Source organism: Rhyacophila brunnea, unplaced genomic scaffold, assembly GCF_057557595.1.
Source record: "Rhyacophila brunnea isolate RB1 unplaced genomic scaffold, BYU_Rbru_1.0 scaffold_19, whole genome shotgun sequence".
Lineage (NCBI taxonomy): Eukaryota > Metazoa > Arthropoda > Insecta > Trichoptera > Rhyacophilidae > Rhyacophila > Rhyacophila brunnea.
The window spans coordinates 158765-178270 of NW_028232848.1; the positions used below are offsets into that span (position 1 = coordinate 158765).

The window sequence follows — 19506 nt, forward strand, 5'->3', positions numbered from 1 at the left end:
CTGAAAATGGCAGTTTTGAGTTGAGTATGTCACCCGAAGCGTAAAATTATGTTCTTTAAGATGCGAAACTCACCACGGTACATTAGTTAGTAAAATTTTGCTTAAATCCGAATTATTTGTTTTTCACTAAATGACTTTCGATAAAATCTTAACAAGCAAAAGTCATTATAGGTGAATAGACATTATTGACTATATAAAAAAAAAAAATCCTTCGTTATAAATATACAAGCAAAAGTCACTATACTATGGATGGTGAGTTTTACTGATCCTTCTTTTGGCTAACATTGTTCAGATTATTAACAAGCAAAAATCACCAAACCATAATTGAGCTACCTTGCCTCCTTCAAAACCTTCCAGATGTTTTAATTAGCATCAAAAAGTAAAATTACCTTAAAGAAATTATCAAGAAGACATGAGAAAATAATTTAATGTAGAAAAACCTTAAAAACATTAAAATTTGATTTTTCCTGCATTTTCAAACTTTCAAAAAATTGCGATATCTCAAAACTATGTTTTTAGGGTTGGTGACTTTTGCCTGAACGGTGACGATATAATCATTGAAATATAAATAATAATATTGAATATTTTTTTTAAAGTACCTATAAGTACCTAACGTCTATTTATTTTCGAATTCCGTGGCGTCCAGTTGTCCGGTGCCAAATCGTCTTAAACCCCATAATATACATCTAAGAATACTTCATGAAATAAATTTATTGAAAGATCATTCCAAAAAGAAAGTACCAATGGTTTAACTTCATAATAATATCTGTATTTGTAAACATCAGCATATCTACTATTTTATCTAATATTTACCTATTTTAAAAGTTACCTGCATAATATTATATTTAGGTACTTATTTAGATATTTTAGCTATAAAATATTAATATTTTAAAGAGATTTTTATATCTATATTATTTATTGGTTTCTGTTTTTTTTATATTTTTCACGACTACCGGTATTCAATTGAAAATACCGATATACCGGTATTGGTATTTTCCCTACCGATCAATCCTTAATAATATATAATGATGATAGCCTGACCACTTCGTTGTAACAACGTCTTTTGTGCGCTCTCAGCATTTTTTAAAGAATATTATCATTCATTTTGTTGGTGTTTAAAAATCAGTCAATAATGCCAACTGATGACAAATATGAGCAGTGTGAGGATGTGTCGGTTCCTGAGAGAACATTGCTTTTGGTAGAGTTATTAATGAAAAAAGTGGAACAGCTGGAAGAAAAAATTAATAATCGTTCGTGTCAGTGCGTACGTCTTCCCCCGCTACCGCCTGCCGCTCCACAGTTCAAGCCGAAGCCACTAATTGCACCAACGTTAATCGGCGTAATCGGCGTTAATGCAGCTGTTAATGAGCCCAAACCACTAACAACTCAAAAAAACTCGAAGACCTGTGCAACGGCTATAGTAACAAGATCCCAATAAAGGAGATTTCAGCGGGAAAGCGAGATGTCACTCCCAAGGCCTCGACGTCTCAAAAATCTGAGGGGACACCGGTATCAGGAAATGATGTATCTCTTGGAAACTCTACTACCGGTGAAGAATGGTCAACGGTAGTGAAGAGGAAGAGGGCAGCCATTGCGATTCGTGGTAGCTTTGGTGGGGCAGTGAGGGGGGCGGAGGTGGTTAAAATGATCACTTCTACCCCTTTCATCGTGACACCACAGTTGCAGACATGAACAATTATATTTAAAAAATTACTAATTGTACTGCTGATTTCACAATAGTTAAACTGAAGTCAAAAGGTGATTACGCTTCATTTAAGGTAGGGATCTCTACTAAGCTAAGCACGTTGGTTTTGAAGGCGGAAAATTGGCTCTGCCATTTGTTTATTAAAGAATGGGTTGCCAGGATGGAAACACTACGGCTACCGAGTAGCTGACTTACTAATAACAATAAAAATAATAATTGCCCTAAGCAATTATTATTCTACTACCAGAATGTTTGGGGCTTGAAAACAAAATCTGTCGATTTTTTGAGTAGTGTTTTGGGTGATGACTATGACATCATAGGGTTAACTGAAACATGGCTCAATAATAGTGTTTTTAGTCATGAATATTTTGGAAGTGAGTACTTAGTCTTTAGGAGGGGTCGAGACTCCGGCGCAGGCCACAGGCAAGGTGGGGGTTGTCTTTTGGGGATAAGAAGTATGGAAGGGTTACAGGCCGAACGTTTTCGTGCTTTGGAGACTCAAAATGAGGACCTTTGGGTGAAACTGACCTGCGACGGAGACACTATTTACGGTTGCGTCATTTATTTTCCACCAGCAAGTGACTTGGAGGTGTATAAGTGTTTTATTGAGAGTATGCTATCTAATATCAACTTGATTGGAGATAGAAAGATTATTGTAATGGGAGATTTTAATTTAAACTCAGCACGTAGTGGGAAAAGAGTCAGCGATGACCTTGAATTTCTGTGTTCTGTTTTTGGATTTTCTCAGCACAATGATGTCTCTAACTCTAGCAATGGACTTTTGGATAGGGTATTTAGCAATATCGATTTATCGCTTTCACGATGCATGTCTCTTCTTGTACGCGAAGATGTGTATCATCCAACTTTTTTTTTTCTGCTCAGGTTTCGGTCGACTCGTCCGCTTCAGACTCCAATTCCCTCTTACAAAACCAACCAATTCGTCGGGTGGAGGTTTGAAGGCGGAAACTTCAAGCTACTTTACTCATTGATGAGTGAAATGGACTGGAGTGAGTTGCTCGAGATTTCTGATGTTAATGAGGCGGTACAATGTTTTTACAATATTGTATATAATATTTTTGATCAATATTTTTCGAGGAAATCGCCATGTCATGGTGGAAGGCGATACCCGAGGTGGTTTTCTCGGGAGATTATTGGGGACATTAAGGTCAAGCATAACTATCATACAGCATGGAAGGCTGGGCATGATCAGACTGACTATATCATGTTTAGCATCTATCGTTCGATAGTGAGACAAGCTGTTCGACGGGCCTATCGAACATATATGGAAACGGTAGGAGATTGCATTCGCGAAAGGGCGAAGAGGTGACCGGACATGGAGTGCCGGAAGCCTTTGCTGGTCATTTCAAGTCTGTCTATGCAAGTAGTTTTCCAAATCTGGAACGTCAGGAAAACTGTCATGTGGTGCCCAATCCGTCGATATTTTTTCAATTAATGAGGGCGATGTACTTAAATTTATTAAAAAAAACTAAAGAATACTTGCTCTTTGGGACCTGATTTTGTTCCTAAATTTTTTTTAAAGTGTTGTGTTGACTTTGTCAAAGGCCCGCTTTCATATATATTTAATCTCGCAATGGAGACAGGTATCTTTCCGGAAACGTGAAAGATGTCGAAGGTTACTCCAATCTATAAGAGTGGTACATAGTCATCAGTGGAGAATTACAGGCCGGTAGCTGTTCTCTCTGCACCAGCAAAAGTTCTTGAGATGATCATGCAAAACATGATTTCTCCAAAAATTGAGTCATTTATAATAAATGAACAGCATGGATTTAGAGCAGGCCGATCAACGGAAACTAACCTGATGGTATTTACCGATTATGTGTCATCGGCACTGGATAAAGGCCACCAGGTTGACTGTTCTTACAATGACTTCTCGAAAGCATTTGACAAAGTCGATCATGACATCCTGATGGAAAAACTCCAACTTATTGGATTGTCGGATCGATTTTTGAAGCTATTCGGGAGTTATTTTAGGAACCGTCAACAACACGTATCGTACGGCCTTTATCAGTCACAGACCTTTTACACATTTTCCGGTGTCCCCAGGGCTCAAACTTAGGGCCGTTGCTGTTCACGATTTTTATAAATGACATAGCATTGGTAATAAAAAATTCTATGTTTTTGTTATTTGCTGATGACTTGAAACTCTTTTTGGAAGTAAGTTGTCACCTTAGAGATAGTCGTCAGCTCCAATTTGATATATTAAATTGGGGCAGGCGTAACAAACTAGAATTTAATATTGATAAATGCAATCTTTTGTCATTTACCAGAGCCTCAAAAGTGTTGTTTTTCCAATACTCGATGCATGGTAGAGTTCTGTCACGAATATCATCTGTAAGGTATCTTGGCATTACGTTTGAGAGTAAACTGACATTTATTAGCCATATAGTTACCATTTGTAACAAAGCGCTTAAAATGTTGGGCTTCGTCATGCGTACTTCCCGGGTCTTTTCAGATGTTACGGTATTAATTTTTTTATTTAATTCTTTAGTTCAAAGCAGACTTGAGAGTGGGTCTATTGTTTGGGCACCGCATCAGTTGAAGTATGGTCTTATGGTGGAGAGGGTACAGAAGAAATTCTTGAGACTCCTTTACTTGAGGTTGTATGGATACTATCCGTGGCTTTATCCAACTGACTTTCTCTTAGGCATGCTTACATACTGCAGTCTGCAATTTAGAAGAAATCTTTATTTAACTATGTATTTTTTCCGACTTATACGAGGTATAAATGAGAACTCTGCCATTCTGGTCAGTGTTGACCTGTCGTCGCTATAGGATTTGTTTCCCGAATAGACCAAATGTCAATTTTATAGGAGACGAAAAACAAATTTTATTGTCGTATATTTTAATATCAGTAGATGTATCAATCATTCTTTCTATACTGTATGATTGCAACATTATCTAAGAATAGATTCCAAGAATAATATACTGGTATAAATCATTAAATGCACAGATAATGCGTTTTATTTACAAGTACTCACTGTGGATATTCGGGAAATTTTTAGCGCTCTCTCAGAATAATGGATATTCGGGACAAAACATGGACGTTCGGGATTTAAGACCGTAGCGTATTGCTGCACGGCCCACAGATTACTGAGTGGTCAAAAGTACGCGCCTCAAATGATATATTTATTTACACGATAATTGTTAATAATTACCTCTACTATTTAAATACTTAATGATCGTAATTATCCAAGTTCGTATGTAATAATAACATGCGGCAATCGCTTTTTCGGTTTTTTTTCGAATTAAGTAATAAAAATAGTTTTTAAGTAAATAACTATTTTTTTATTGAACGAATAATTCACAAGATTTAAGAATGTACCATTCTAATAATTGAAGAATTGAGAAAATATATTATAAGGTATCTACTACTTCAATTACTAACCGCCGTCACGGTCATTTCTCCAATATTTTATGATGGTACTTACTCATACTTGCTAACAATTTTTTATTAATACTTTTTCCAAAAAAAAAAAAATCTATTTATATATATCTGTATATTATTATATCTATATATTTCTATAATTGACAATTAAACTTATTACAAGCCACCAAATAAATATTATATATTTACTATTGTAAGGAATAACAACACAAAATAATAGCATGTATAAATTAATTACCATTGGCTGCTAATATTAGGTAGGTACCAATATCCTAAGTATAAAATATCCACCAAATAAATAGTTACTAATATACATATTAAATTAAATTAACTATCGGTGCATTCAAAAATAAATAATAGCATCGCCTTTATTTTCATAGAAATACCTAGATTAAAAGTAAAATAAAGACAAACAATGTTTGATTAATAATAATTTGAAATAATAATTATTTTTTACGTCATAGTAGTTGCCGGGTCATACTGTAGAATTCATATAACCGTTGGGATTTTGTGTCATTTATCAAAACAAAATGCAGTTATTTAGGTTAAAATACTCACTTCCACAACTCTACTGTAAGTTCAAGGCGAACTGGTGATGTATCAGCTATGAATGATCTCTTCAAATTTGATGAATTCACTATTAAAAAAATAGTAACGTTAAAAACAATATCAATAAGACGAAATTTGAAAGAAGTCTCCGGACGGCCGAAAAATATGAAAGTGGGCGTGATTGTTTTAGAGCTAGACAGCGTGAATGTGGGAGCGAGATGCACGGCATGAGCGCGGTTTGATTGGCTAAAGTCATATTCGGGAAATAAACACTCAGTCAGAGATATATTTCTACCGAAATTAACTTGGATATTCAGGTACGAATAGTTGGACATTCGGGAGAACACCACGGAGTAATTGTAACTTAACATGGCGTATTCGGGTTTTTTAAAAAAATATCTCTGTTCCTAGATAAAAATATATTGTTTTTATAAATGATTTCGGTAGAGTTGGATAAAAGAAATTGAACTGCATTAAAATGTCGATTTCGACAAAAATGGATATTCGGGAAACAAATCCTATAGCGACGCTGTGTCCCCCTGATAACTATCTTAGAAATAGAGGCCATCAGTTGTTTATTCTCACAAGGTGCAGAACCCATCTGCCACTGGTAATGCCAATTGGGAGGGCGATAACTGTGTTCAACGAAATTGCTTTGGCTGTTGATATATTCCACCTACGTGAGAATGAGTTTAGGTAGACGTTGTTTTATAAATTCTTAAAATAGGGTCTGCTTTAATCATCCGGTGTACTTCCTTGTACCTATCTAATTTATCTACTGATCTATCTCTTTTTCTGTAATACCTACTGTTATATTTATATAAATTTATTTCTAAATGTCATGTTGTGAACGTCTTAAAAAATTAAATTGAATATTCATATTGTTGTGCAATAGCAAAATTTATTAATAATGGATAATTTCGAGTTGCTCTAATATCAAATTAATATAATGTTATCGTGGAAGTTGGTACATATAGAATCGTAGATATGCTTTAAAATATATCTAATATATAAAAAATAATATTTGTTTGTGTGTTTGTTTGTTTGTTTGTTTGTTCGTATTGAATGCACTGCCATACCGTTCATCCGATTGCAATAAAACTGTGTCAACTTATTGCTTGCACTTTCGCGAAGAGTATAGGCTATACTAATATATAAAAATGAATGTCTGTCTGTCTGTATGTCTGTCTGTCTGTGTGTCTGTCCCGTATGCGTTCCTATACAATTCATCCGATTGCGATGAAATTTTGGTAAGTGGTTGTATGCACACTCATGAAGGTTTCTGAATTAGAAAAATCATCATCTTCTTCTTCTTCTTCATTCTATCTTCTTTTATTCATATGGTTCCTATACCATTCATCCGATTACGATGAAATTTTGGTAAGTGGTTGTATGCACACCCATGAAGGTTTCTGAATTAGAAAAATCATCATCTTCTTCTTCTTCTTCATTCTAGCTTCTTTTATTCGTATTGTTCCTATACCATTCATTCAATTGCGATGAAATTTTCATCAGTTGTTGTGGTAACACCCGTAAAGGTTTCTGAATTAGTACAACCATCTTCTTCTTTTTCTTCATTCTATCTTCTTTTATTCGTATGGTCCCTATATCATTCATCCGATTGCGATGAAACTTTCGTCAGTGGTTGTGCCAACACCCGCGAAGGTTTCTGAATTTGTACAACCATCTTCTTCTTCTTCTTCATTATATCTTCTTTTATTCGTATGGTTCCTATATCATTCATCCGATTGCTATGAAACCTTCATAAGTTATTGTGGTAACACCCGTAAAGGTTTCTGAATTAGTACAACCATCTTCTTCTTCTTCTTCATTATATCTTCTTTTATTCGTATGGTCCCTATATCATTCATCCGATTGCGATGAAACTTTCATCAGTGGTTGTGCCAACACCCGCGAAGGTTTCTGAATTTGTACAACCATCTTCTTCTTCTTCTTCATTATATCTTCTTTTATTCGTATGGTCCCTATATCATTCATCCGATTGCGATGAAACTTTCATCAGTGGTTGTGCCAACACCCGCAAAGGTTTCTGAATTTGTACAACCATCTTCTTCTTCTTCTTCTTCTTCATTATATCTTCTTTTATTCGTATGGTCCCTATATCATTCATCCGATTGCGATGAAACTTTCGTCAGTGGTTGTGCCAACACCCGCAAAGGTTTATGAATTTGTACAAACATCTTCTTCGTCTTCTTCATTATATCTTCTTCTATTCGTATGGTTCCTATACCATTCATCCGATTGCGATGAAACCTTCGTCAGTTGTTGTGGTAACACCCGCAAAGGTTTCTGAATTAGTACGACCATCTTCTTCTTCTATTAATTGTATGAGTTCCTATTCCATTCATCCGATTGCAATAAAACTTTCTTCAGTAATTGTGCCAACACCCGCGAAGGTTTCTGAATTAGTACAATCGTCTTCTTCTTCTTCTATTCGTATGTGTTCCTATACCATTCATCCGATTGCAATGAAATTTTGATCAAGTGTTGTGCTCACGCCCGCAAAGGTTTCTAAATTGAGACAACCATTTCTTCTTCTTTTTCATCTATTCTATCTTCTTCTATTCATATGCGTTCTTATACCATTCATCTGATTGCGATGAAATTTTTGTAAGTTGTGCGCACACCTGCGAAGGTTTCTAAATTAGTATTATATAAAATACAAAGTTTGTTCCATCCAATTTTGGTTTGTTACTGCATATTAATAACATTAATAACGTTTGCATATTTTGGATTCGATTTTAATTTAGTGTTCTTTTGTTTGACCTTTACTCCTATTAGAATTATTTTCATATTGATATATTGTATTACACAGATATTTTAATATTAAAAAAATAATTACCTCTTATTATTTTTTAAATATCTAAGATAAATATAACCACGAAGCGACCCTGTGCGAAGCCGGGTACTTCAGCTAGTATATAATAAAATATACGATAAAATTTCAAGAAACTATAATTAACAATATTGTAGGTATCTGTTGCTCGCTCAATGTCACTGCGATGACATGCTAACGATACTTGAGCAGACAAATATTTTTAATATAACAACAACAGCTGCCCGACTACAATAAAAATGAGCAACACAAAATTATGTTAGATTTACATAAGGAGTTCAAAATTGGCTCTTAGTCAGGAACACTTTAAATTTATTACTATTCATTTTAAATATAAAATATTATGTAATTACTTATCTTCTTCTTATTGTACCATCCCCTAGCGGAGGTCGGCCACCATCAAGGTGATCTTATCTTTGTCATCTGCTACCCGGAAGCGTTCGGTGGAGCTGCACTCGTACCAATCACGGAGGTTCTTAAGCCACGAAATGCGGCGCCGTCCTCTGCTACGCTTCCCATTGATCTTTCCTTGAATGACAAGTTGGGGAATGCTGTATTTTTGTCCTCTCATAATGTGGCCGAGGTACTGTAGTTTCCTGGTTTTGATTTGTTACCCGGTCAGTCCAAGGAATTTTGAGGATGCGTCTATACAGCCACATCTCGAAAGCTTCAAGTCTCCGTGACATCTCTTGGTTTAGCGTCCATACTTCCATACCATAGAAAAGAATTGAGAGCACATAACAACGTACCATACGCAGTCTCAGACCTAAGTTAAGATCTCGATTACTAAGGAGGCGTCTCATTTTGAGAAAGGCGCTCCTTGCGATCTCAATTCTAGTTTTTATTTCCTGAGACTGGTCCCATTTCTCATTGACCCATGTACCTAAATATTTATAATGGGTCACACGTTCAATTGGTTCGCTGTTAATGACAAAATTTGTGTTGGTGTCTGGTGTCGCTGTTTTTGATACTAGTAATAGTTTTGTTTTCTTGAGGTTCATTTTTAAACCATAAGAATTACTGACCTCATTAACTTTTTCTACCAGTTGATGTAAACTTTTTAAACTATCAGCAATCAGCACAGTTAATTACTTTTATAATATTATAAGCTTTGGTGGCGAGCGGAAAAATGCTGATTTCAAATAAAGAATAAAAGGGTGCTTTTTAAGTAGGTAAGTAGGAAAATTAATAAGACTTAGTGTGGAATTATTAGAAAGTTTAAGTCTAGCAATTAACCAGTCACTGAGTAGTATTTGCTTATTGGCTACAATATTTAAAAAAAATAGCTAAACTATTTAAACATCACATCATTTTGTTCAGGTTCTTCACCACCATATTAAAATTTCTTAGGTAAACAAACATAATAATATGTACTTAGAACATTGGTTTTCATTGATATTTACGTACGGTCCTAACAGATGACAATTTATAAAATGATAATTTTATTCTTATCAGGAGTCCCATCTTCAGAAGCTTTCAGCAGAAGGCTGCAAAAATTACTGGCTACTTACTACTTACATAATACGAGTATGTATATGGTATAAATCCAACCCTATAGATTGATATAATGCTGTGTCACGTTTACTTAACACTTCTGATGCTCGAGTTTTGTGGAAGTTATCCTTGAAATAACATTCAACGAGTTTAGTTTTGATTCCTATCTAGTCAGTGATAATGTCAATAATTCAGACATGGGATGACATTTAGAGTAGCATTTTCTATATTGTGTCTGGCTTATTTTTATGGAATATGGGTTTGGCCTAACATTGCTGTAGGATATTGAATAAAAATGGTGCGAAAGACGTACTAATGACGTGAATATTGAAATAGTATTAAAGGGTACAAGGGTTCGGCCACCAATCGAGATCCTATTTAATATTTTCATCATAATATTATATCGCTCGTCAACGGTGACAATTAAAGCGTTTGTAGGTGTCGAGTTTTATAAAAATTCCATCTGAGGTACCGCAGGGGTCACACGTCGGTCTTTAGATAGAGGTACTGTATACATACTATCAACTGAATCAACTTAATTTAAATGTCAATAAGTGCTCGACAATATCGTTCTCCAGAAATATCAACCCTATTTATACACCTAATGGATAATACGACGAATTTTAATAGACATTATCAACGAAACTATCAATGAAGCATTGAAATTATTTTTTTTCTTCGGATTTCTATATACCATTCAGAACATAACATTATAGTATGAGACGCGGAGGGGGTCGCGACTTGTTGAAGTGTGACACGGACTTCTCTCTTTGATTGGCCCTCAGAGCTGTGAATATTATACATGAGTGAAGGTCGGATGATAGCATGGTGCAATAGAGTTTTCCGGTTAGCGGATGTTGCAATAATTATCAGGGAGGATGATGATTGTGAAGATGAATTAAATTATTGTATAAAACTGTACTTTTCTATTCGTCAAAATAAAATCAATGAAAGATAATGGACATAACGTACCGTCATTGCAACTAATAACGGATTTAACTAAAAAGGGATTTGATGATTAATCTAAAACGCAAGAGTAGAATACTATAAAAAGTTATTAAATTTGCCTTTTCAAATATGATCAAGAAAATTTTATTGTGTAGAGCTAATACAGCCTAAACAAATTATGAAAATTATGGTTAAAAGGATCAGTAGTTTTTTCATAAACTATGAAACAAGAGGAGAAAATTTCCATTTTTCGCATAAGTACAACAGTGGCGCTTGTCTCAAACTAATATTTCCTTACCCCGCGCGGGGAAAATAGATTAAAGATTGCATTTGAATTACTATGTTAAAACTCTATTAAAGAGATACATAAATTAGTGGTTGCTCATGATTAACATCTCTGTTAAATTAAAACATTTACATGTTTGCGTGTGAATAATAGGTATATAATTGTAATATTATTATGTGATAATTTCCGTTCTGAGGTAAATTATCGAATGAGAAAGTTGTTTCGGGGCCAACTAGTTTTATTAAAGTTAGATAAATTTCTATTGGTTTAGAATAATTTAGAGTGGTGGAAAAATCTCATAGGAAATTTTGATGGGCGTAACGCCTCTGCATTATCGTTTTAGATTAAGGGTTGCCATCCCCTTATTTCATACACGAATACTTATTATGATAGCTTATTAGAAAGCTAAAAACCTTTCCTTTCATTTAGATGCATAAAAATATACAAAATCGACCATTTTTTATGCGTCACCCTAACTGCGTATTTACGAAATATATTCCTGAGGCTATAGAAATAACCACGGCTAACGCGTAGTTTTGTGAAAATAATATAAAGTAGCTTCAGCTAGACTTTAGTAAAAGTTGTTTCTATTAGAAAGGTGTCGTAGATAGAAGATATTAAACCTAAGTTTATCTTTTGTGCGAAAGGGACAGATTTGCTATCCCTATCGGACTATTTTTTACTGGATCTCAATCCCGAGGGTATAAAAAGGGACACCTTTTCTATACAAGCAACAGTTTACCAGCTCAGCAGTTCATCAAGTCGTCGATCCTTCGGCAATAGCGAGACACGGTTTTCAGTAGCTTTCGCGAATAGTCGTACAAATAAGCCCTCCTTCGGCGAGGCGACCAGTACCGCGAAAACCAGTTAAAAGTGCGCATTCGTACCGCGAAAACCAGTCAACTGTCAATTGTGACGTATCCGCGGAGGAATCTCTTTTTCATTCCGCTCCGGGGCGAGACGTGTGGACTTGCTACGCATTTCCTCGGATGACGCAATCGAAATAAATTACGCGAGAGTTTTTTTTAAATGAAAACAAATTAATAAATTTAGTTTATAATTAATAATAATAAACTTTAGAAACTATTTTATAATTATAATAACAAATTTTGAAACTATATTATAAATAATAAACAAACTTTTAGTAAACAAGTTTGTAAATATAAATAAACTATTAGCAAATAAGTTTGTAAACATTAATGGCTTTTAATAAATAGGTTTATAAATATAAATGAACCTTTTGTAAGCAGTTTATAAAATAAGAACTATTTTTTAAACTTAATATTATGTGAATACAATACGATTGTGACATTTTATAAGAAAATATTTTACGTAATAAAAATATTTATCGAACATTTACGTGTACATTCCTCGAATTGAGTGTGAACATTTCGAAACTTTTTGAAAGGTTTCATAGAGATTATATAATAATCAAATAAATAGTTTACGGGCATCTTCATATGTTTTAATTGTTTGAACAATAATAAATAACGTGACTGTGATACTGTGAACATAGAACCTGAATAAATTTGGTATCACACCAACCAAAAGTTTTATTTACGGATAATCAAAAGTTGTGTTACCATAAGGGAAATCCACCTCCTAGTTCATCCCTAGTATCCTTAGTGATAACCCGGTTAACATTTTGAGCTAGCCGCGAGCCGGGTCACGTCATATACTTAGTCTTAAAAATCGACCAGTTTTCCCATCTCTAGTGTACACACTGTACAACGGTGTACAGAGGGAGGAAAGTGGCTGCAACATGTGATTCGCCATGGGCGGGAAGCCTTATGTGCATTTCTCGCACGAATACGATGAAAGCCGACGAAGGCTGACTTTACTTACTAACACCCTCGAACTGGTAACTATTCATTTTTTCTTGTCATAACATCTGTGAGTTTAAATAAAAACATAATAACCACTTCTTGCGAATAAGCTCCGAGGTAAACAATAATAATGTGGATTTTCCATTGTTTACCGCTGTAGTCGGATTATAAGTTTCATCCAAAGAATTGTATGTTTTCTTGCTATTGTTTACCTCTAATAGTTATGGAGTTACAATCACATTTTAAATTTTTAACTTCTATTATAAGACTACCGAATATGAGTTACAGCTGTTTACCACATAATATGCAGGATAAAATTATGAAGTAACAATATAACAATAACTCCATTTCACCATTTTTGGATTTACAATAGTTTAACTCTGGTATACAGACTTATAATAATACTAGCTGAAGTACCCGGCTTCGCACAGGGTCGCTTCGTGGATACATTTATCTTAATATGAAAAAAAAAATAGTAATTATTTTTTTTATATTAAAATATCTGTGTATTACAATATGGCAATATGGAAATAATTCTAATAGGAGTAAAGGTCAAACAAAAGAACCCTAAACTAAAATCGAATCCAAAATATGCCAACGTTATAAATAGTATTAATATGTAGTAAAAAAATGAAAATTGGATGGAAAAAACAATCAAACTTTGTATTTTATATAATACTAATTTAGAAACTTTCGCGGGTGTGCGCACAACAACTGACAAAAGTTTCATAAACCTTCGCGGGCGTGCGCACAACAACTGATCAAAATTTAATCGCAATCGGATGAATAGTATAAAAATGCATACAAAGAGAAGAAGATAAAATAGAAGAAGAAGAAGTGAAGATGGTTGTACTGATAATTTAGTAGCCTTTGCGAGCGTGCGCACAACAACTTACCAAAGTTTCATTGAAATCGGATGAATGGTATAGGAACGCATACGAATAAAAGAAGATGGTTGCACGAATTCAGAAACCTTCGCGAGCGTGCGCACAACAACTCACCAAAGTTTCATTGCGATCGAATCAATAGTATAGGAACGCATTCGAATAGAAGAAGATATAATAGAATGAAGAAGAAGAAAATAGTTGTACTAATTCAGATACCTTCGCGGGGGTGCGCACAAAAACTTACCAAAGTTTCATTGCAATCGGATGAATGGTATAGGAACCATACGACTAAAAGAAGATAGAATGATGAAGAAGAAGAAGAAGAAGAAGAAGATGGTTTTTCTAATTCAGAAACCATCGCGGGTGTGCGCACAAGAACTGATGAATGTTTCATTACAATCGGTTGAATGGTATAGGAACCATACGAATAAAAGAAGATATAATTAAGAAGAAGAAGAAGCGGATTAAATCTGAATTCGAGACCCCCACCACGCACTTCGGCTCGTCGGCTTCCGTATACCCTCCAAATTCTGTCTAAATCCTACGGCGCGTGTAGATTTCTATAAAGAAAAACCGATACGACGGTACAAACATCCAAATATATTTTTCAAAATTATAATAGGTATAGATTATGTAGTTGAATTTTATGCAGTCGGGTCATATTAGTTGACGTAGTTTATAAAAAAACCATTAACATAATATTACAACAACTAAATAGATGTTCAAAAACTATTTGGCTGATATATTATATAATATGCCAATGCCAAAATATCTGTATTTAAAAGAATCATGTTTAATATTATTCATTAGACGGTTGCTATATTTTAGATGTTCTCTTAGCGTACCTACTTCTTTATAACTATGGACATCTAGAAGGCAGTTGACTTTTACGAGCAGAGATAAGATTACACTATCATTTCGGTATCCGATTCATCATTTTCTCATATTGCTAAGGGAGGTGACTACATAAAGCTGCTGATATACATACATTGCGAATATAATAAAATAATATTTGCATATATTCTTTATGAATAATTCAAAAAGAGAAAACTATATTTATTGCTATAGGTACCTACCAACTAAAATAGCGCGTGTGAATAAAAAACAGCTGAAATCCCAAAAGGTTTCAATTCATTTTTTATGCTTACTGGTCTGAGAATAAAACCTTTATAAAAAAGGAACTAGGTAAGTAATATTTCTCTCGAAAATAACACGACTATGCCATTCATACTCCTATATATACATCCCTACAAGAAAGTCGTTTTTAGAGTGGCATTAAATTTTTTGATTGTAGGAAGATAATAAGAATAGTTCACATGCCGTAGTTATTATTATTGGGATGATAGGATAACGCGAAAGCATTTAATGCTATTTACGACATTCAAATTCAAGTATCAGTTTGTCAACTAATTAATAATTATTTATCTTTGTATTCGAAAAAAGATACTATGTAGAATATAAAGGCCCATACCAGAAGAAAAAAAGGGAACTAGACGGAAAAGGATAATATATAAAAGCTCTACCTACAGCCTCTTCCAAGAAAAATGTATCAACTCATTCGTTAAAATTAGTAGACTCCAATGAGCGGGGCATGAAATACGAATAAAAAGTGAGGGTTATCCTGGAAACCGGAACGAACCGGATACCGGGTGATTAGACGGAAAAAGAATGCTTCAGGAGTAGATACCCAAGACTAAAGTCGCCACGCACTCAAGTGTGATTTGACTGAGTATACAAATAGTTTCCAATTCAAAGTGCCAATGGGAGAGAGGAGCACAGTGAGCTATCAAAAATAAATGATTTTATTTAATAAATTAATTATAATTTTACAAAAAACGAAGAGAAAATAATACAGGTATACACAACTATGTGAAGAGTTATTCGTGTCGTGAGTTACTTATTTACGACGCCCAGCAGGATATTTTTTCAAAAAGTTTTTTTCTAGTGGTTAGGATATATTTCTTAAATCATGTGTGTTAAATAAATATCCATAAAAAACTTACTTAATTTATTTTAATTTTGAGCCCATAAATTATATCATTAAAATAAACGTGGATATAAAAGTAATCATTATATCCAAGATTCCCAAACCGACCAGATTTACAAGAAAAGTATTTTTCTTCGTACCTATCTAGGTGCAATGTTTTTGAGATATTAATATTATTCTGATATTTCTATAAATACCTACGAGTATTTATGTTATTTATATAATACGCATAGAGTAAAAAATAAATTGAAAGAAAATCGTGAATTCCAAAAAGGAAACTAAATATAAATGATAATATACAAAAATAAAAGACGAATGGTCACCGTATGAATGATATTATAATACTAAAATGGTTAAATGAAAAAGATATTTTATTTTTCAACGTGAATTACCTACGAAAGTGGCTCCAAGGTATCACGATAAATCTGCTCAGAATTTCTGCATGGAAAAATAAAATTGGCATAACAACTTTACTGCCCTACAAATGGAACGACGAAGAAAAATATATCACAGTTTTATGAAAAAAAAAAGAATTTTAATTAGAACAAAGCTGAAAAAGTATTGCGATTGAATTAACACATTCTGAAGAGAAACTCAAACTGTTATTCTCATTACTGTTGTTTAATTGAATAAATTTCTTATACCGGTTTTTTATTTAATCGCACATGAAACACAACACAACAAAATGATAACAAATTAATAATTATTACGCGGAAGTGTTGACAGCTGTAGTCTATTTAGATTTTTTATATTACTCGGAAACTACTCACTTTTGAATATCAATTGGATTCATATTTCCTTTTCTTATAATAAAATTGTACTGGAACAGGTTAATATTATTTTGATAAAATATATTAAACAATGGTAGGGTCGATTTGGTTACGAGTATATAGGTTGAGCATGTCTTACTCTCATCAGTGTCTTCAGATTTATGATGCGTTTTGTGTACTTACTGTGTATACTGGTTAGAATAAAAGGTATAATAAATATGAATAATAATAAAGCCGGAAAAAGAATGATCAATTTTATTTATTCACGCAAAACCAGTGTATTTTGCCGCCAACATGGCAGTTACGAATGTCGAGATACACATATAAATTTAAAAATAAAATGTTGAGTTTTGGGAATTCTTCTAAAACTAAATTTAATGTACAATTATTTATACTTATTGACTGAAATGATTTATATAATAATAAAAAAAATAAGTAAATTTATGTAAAAAATTGATGGATCAGAAAAATCGGAAAGAAGACATATTTTTAATCAGTCGTAACGTTGAAAGTCCAAAGTACGCTAATAATAGACGATACAATATTAAAATCAGAAACCCATTTCATGTTACTACTTATTTATCGTTTCATGCACTAGTCTTGGATCATCAAATACAAGTCTTTCCATTTCCATTGGTCAACGCCAATTCCACGTCTTTTGCTATGCCAAATCTGCAGCACGTAGATTGCTCTTGTAAAATCTTTATAATGTGAAAAGGGATAAGCTACGTACCATAACGGAATCCGCGAGGTTATGCCACATACTCATTATTACTAGGGCGATCCATTCGTTGCATGTACAGTTGGGTTTCAGGAATTCTCGAGAAATTTTCGATATTTTCCATCTCGAATCTCGAGAATTGAAATTTTTAACATTTCGGGAATTATTGGATCTCGAGAATCTTTTCTCGGGATTTCTTTATTATCAAATACTAATTGAAAAGACGATTTTTTGAAGTCGCAGCTGATTCTATTCTCAATTTTTTGTTCACAAATTGTTCCTATCCAGCGTAAGATAGAAGATCGTAGATCTAGCCATTTGTTATTTGCCTTTAAATATTTGCACAATCTGGTAAACAGCTGTCGTGACCGTGAGAAATATATATTTTCTAGACGTGTTCCAAAACAGAATTAATTAGAGAACCCAAAGTGTACCTGGTCCGTCTTTTTTCCACAAGCAGTCAAGAAAAGGAAACAGTTTCCGATTCTGATGCTGCTGCCGAGTCCGTGATTGTGAACAACAGTGGACATGGTATGAAAAAAGTGGACAGAAAACACAAAACATTCAAAGACCGATCGGGGCATTAAACACAATTAAGCCAACGTCGACTCAAAATTAGTGCTATTTTTCAACATCAGGGAATTTTGTGTCTCAAAAGCGATTGTCAGATGCAGCCATTAACGGCCCACATGCTCGTCGTAGGTCAAAATCGAGTTTTTACTGTATTTTAAAACCATGATCCTGGACACTCATTAAATGTTGTAGATAATCTATTTATATAATTTTGAAGCCTTATTATCCTTTATATTTATTTTAAACATTTGATGACTGCATAAAGTATTTTTGTTACATAAAATAGTATTCTTTTAAACCTCTCGCTCTAATGTTTTAGAATATAGTCATATTTCGGTACATGAATGTGCAGTGGTGTTAAGATTTTTTACATTTATTAATTTTTAAACGCATTTATTAAACCATTAGTATAATTTATGACGAGATAATTTTAGTAAAATATTCACGATAAAAAATTATATTGATAATCTCTGTGATCCCAAATTTGACAAGAATTAGGCATTTTATTATTCAAAAAATGGGCAAGATTAACACATTTGAAGATTATTCTAAAGATACTAATTATTATAAGCTATGTCTTTGACCATTCAAGTGTGATAAACATCCTACGAATAATAATTGCTTTATAATGATTATTGACCTAAGAATAAGGTGGTGTTTTTTTGAAAAACGCCATTTCTTTTGGCATTCCCCAGTGGTTAAGCTACAACATACGGCCGTAGCCATAGATTGACAAACTATAATTAAAGTAGGGAGTGAAATTATGTTAACGCGCGTGTTTGAACATGTACCGTACAATAAAATGTAAGTAAATACAATAAAAACTCGATTTTGACCTACGACGAGCATGTCCCCCCTTAACAGTCTGTATTTTTAGTAATATTATGAGTTATTTATGTTTTCTTACTTATATTTTGTTTGGCTTCTTACTTAGATAAAAAAACATATTTTTTTGGAATTTGCTTACACTAATTTTACGATTTTTTTTATATTTTTTTTTTAATCAAGAGAATTTCCGAATCTCGAGAATTCAAAATTTCATATTTTCGGGAAATACCCTACTCTAGTTGCGTGGCTGACATAGCAAGAGCAACAGGTATGAATATTGCTACGAGGCTGAATCATGACAAAGTGAAGTGAGTAGGTCATAACTAGATATGGTGAATACAATTCCAAGCTATTTTCCTTTAAACTGAAGCCACTCCCGAGCTACCCGTGTGGTTAGAGCATTTCCCTTCCCTTATAATATACCTGGAACTGAAACCATGTTGGATCCATGCAGAACAATTATTTTATTATTACAATATAATGTTTGAGACTTTCGCGGTTGTTAGTTATCGTCATAGATTTTTTGATCGTCAGCGCATTTTCACCCTTCTTCTTTCGTTAACGTTTTGGGCTCATTGCAGAGGCCATTCATAAGAGATAATAATATTATACTAGCTGAGCCAGCTGGCGGTCGCCAGTCTGTCTCGCTAGGTCTTGCAGGCGGCTTGG

General features: G+C 33.8%; 1 protein-coding gene across 1 annotated transcript in view; it reads right to left on the minus strand.

Annotated features, from left to right (window-relative positions):
- LOC147072625 (adipokinetic hormone/corazonin-related peptide receptor variant I-like) overlaps positions 1 to 19506 on the minus strand; it is a 110062-nt gene that overhangs the window by 81098 nt on the left and 9458 nt on the right. The gene's annotated exons all lie outside the window — the stretch shown is intronic.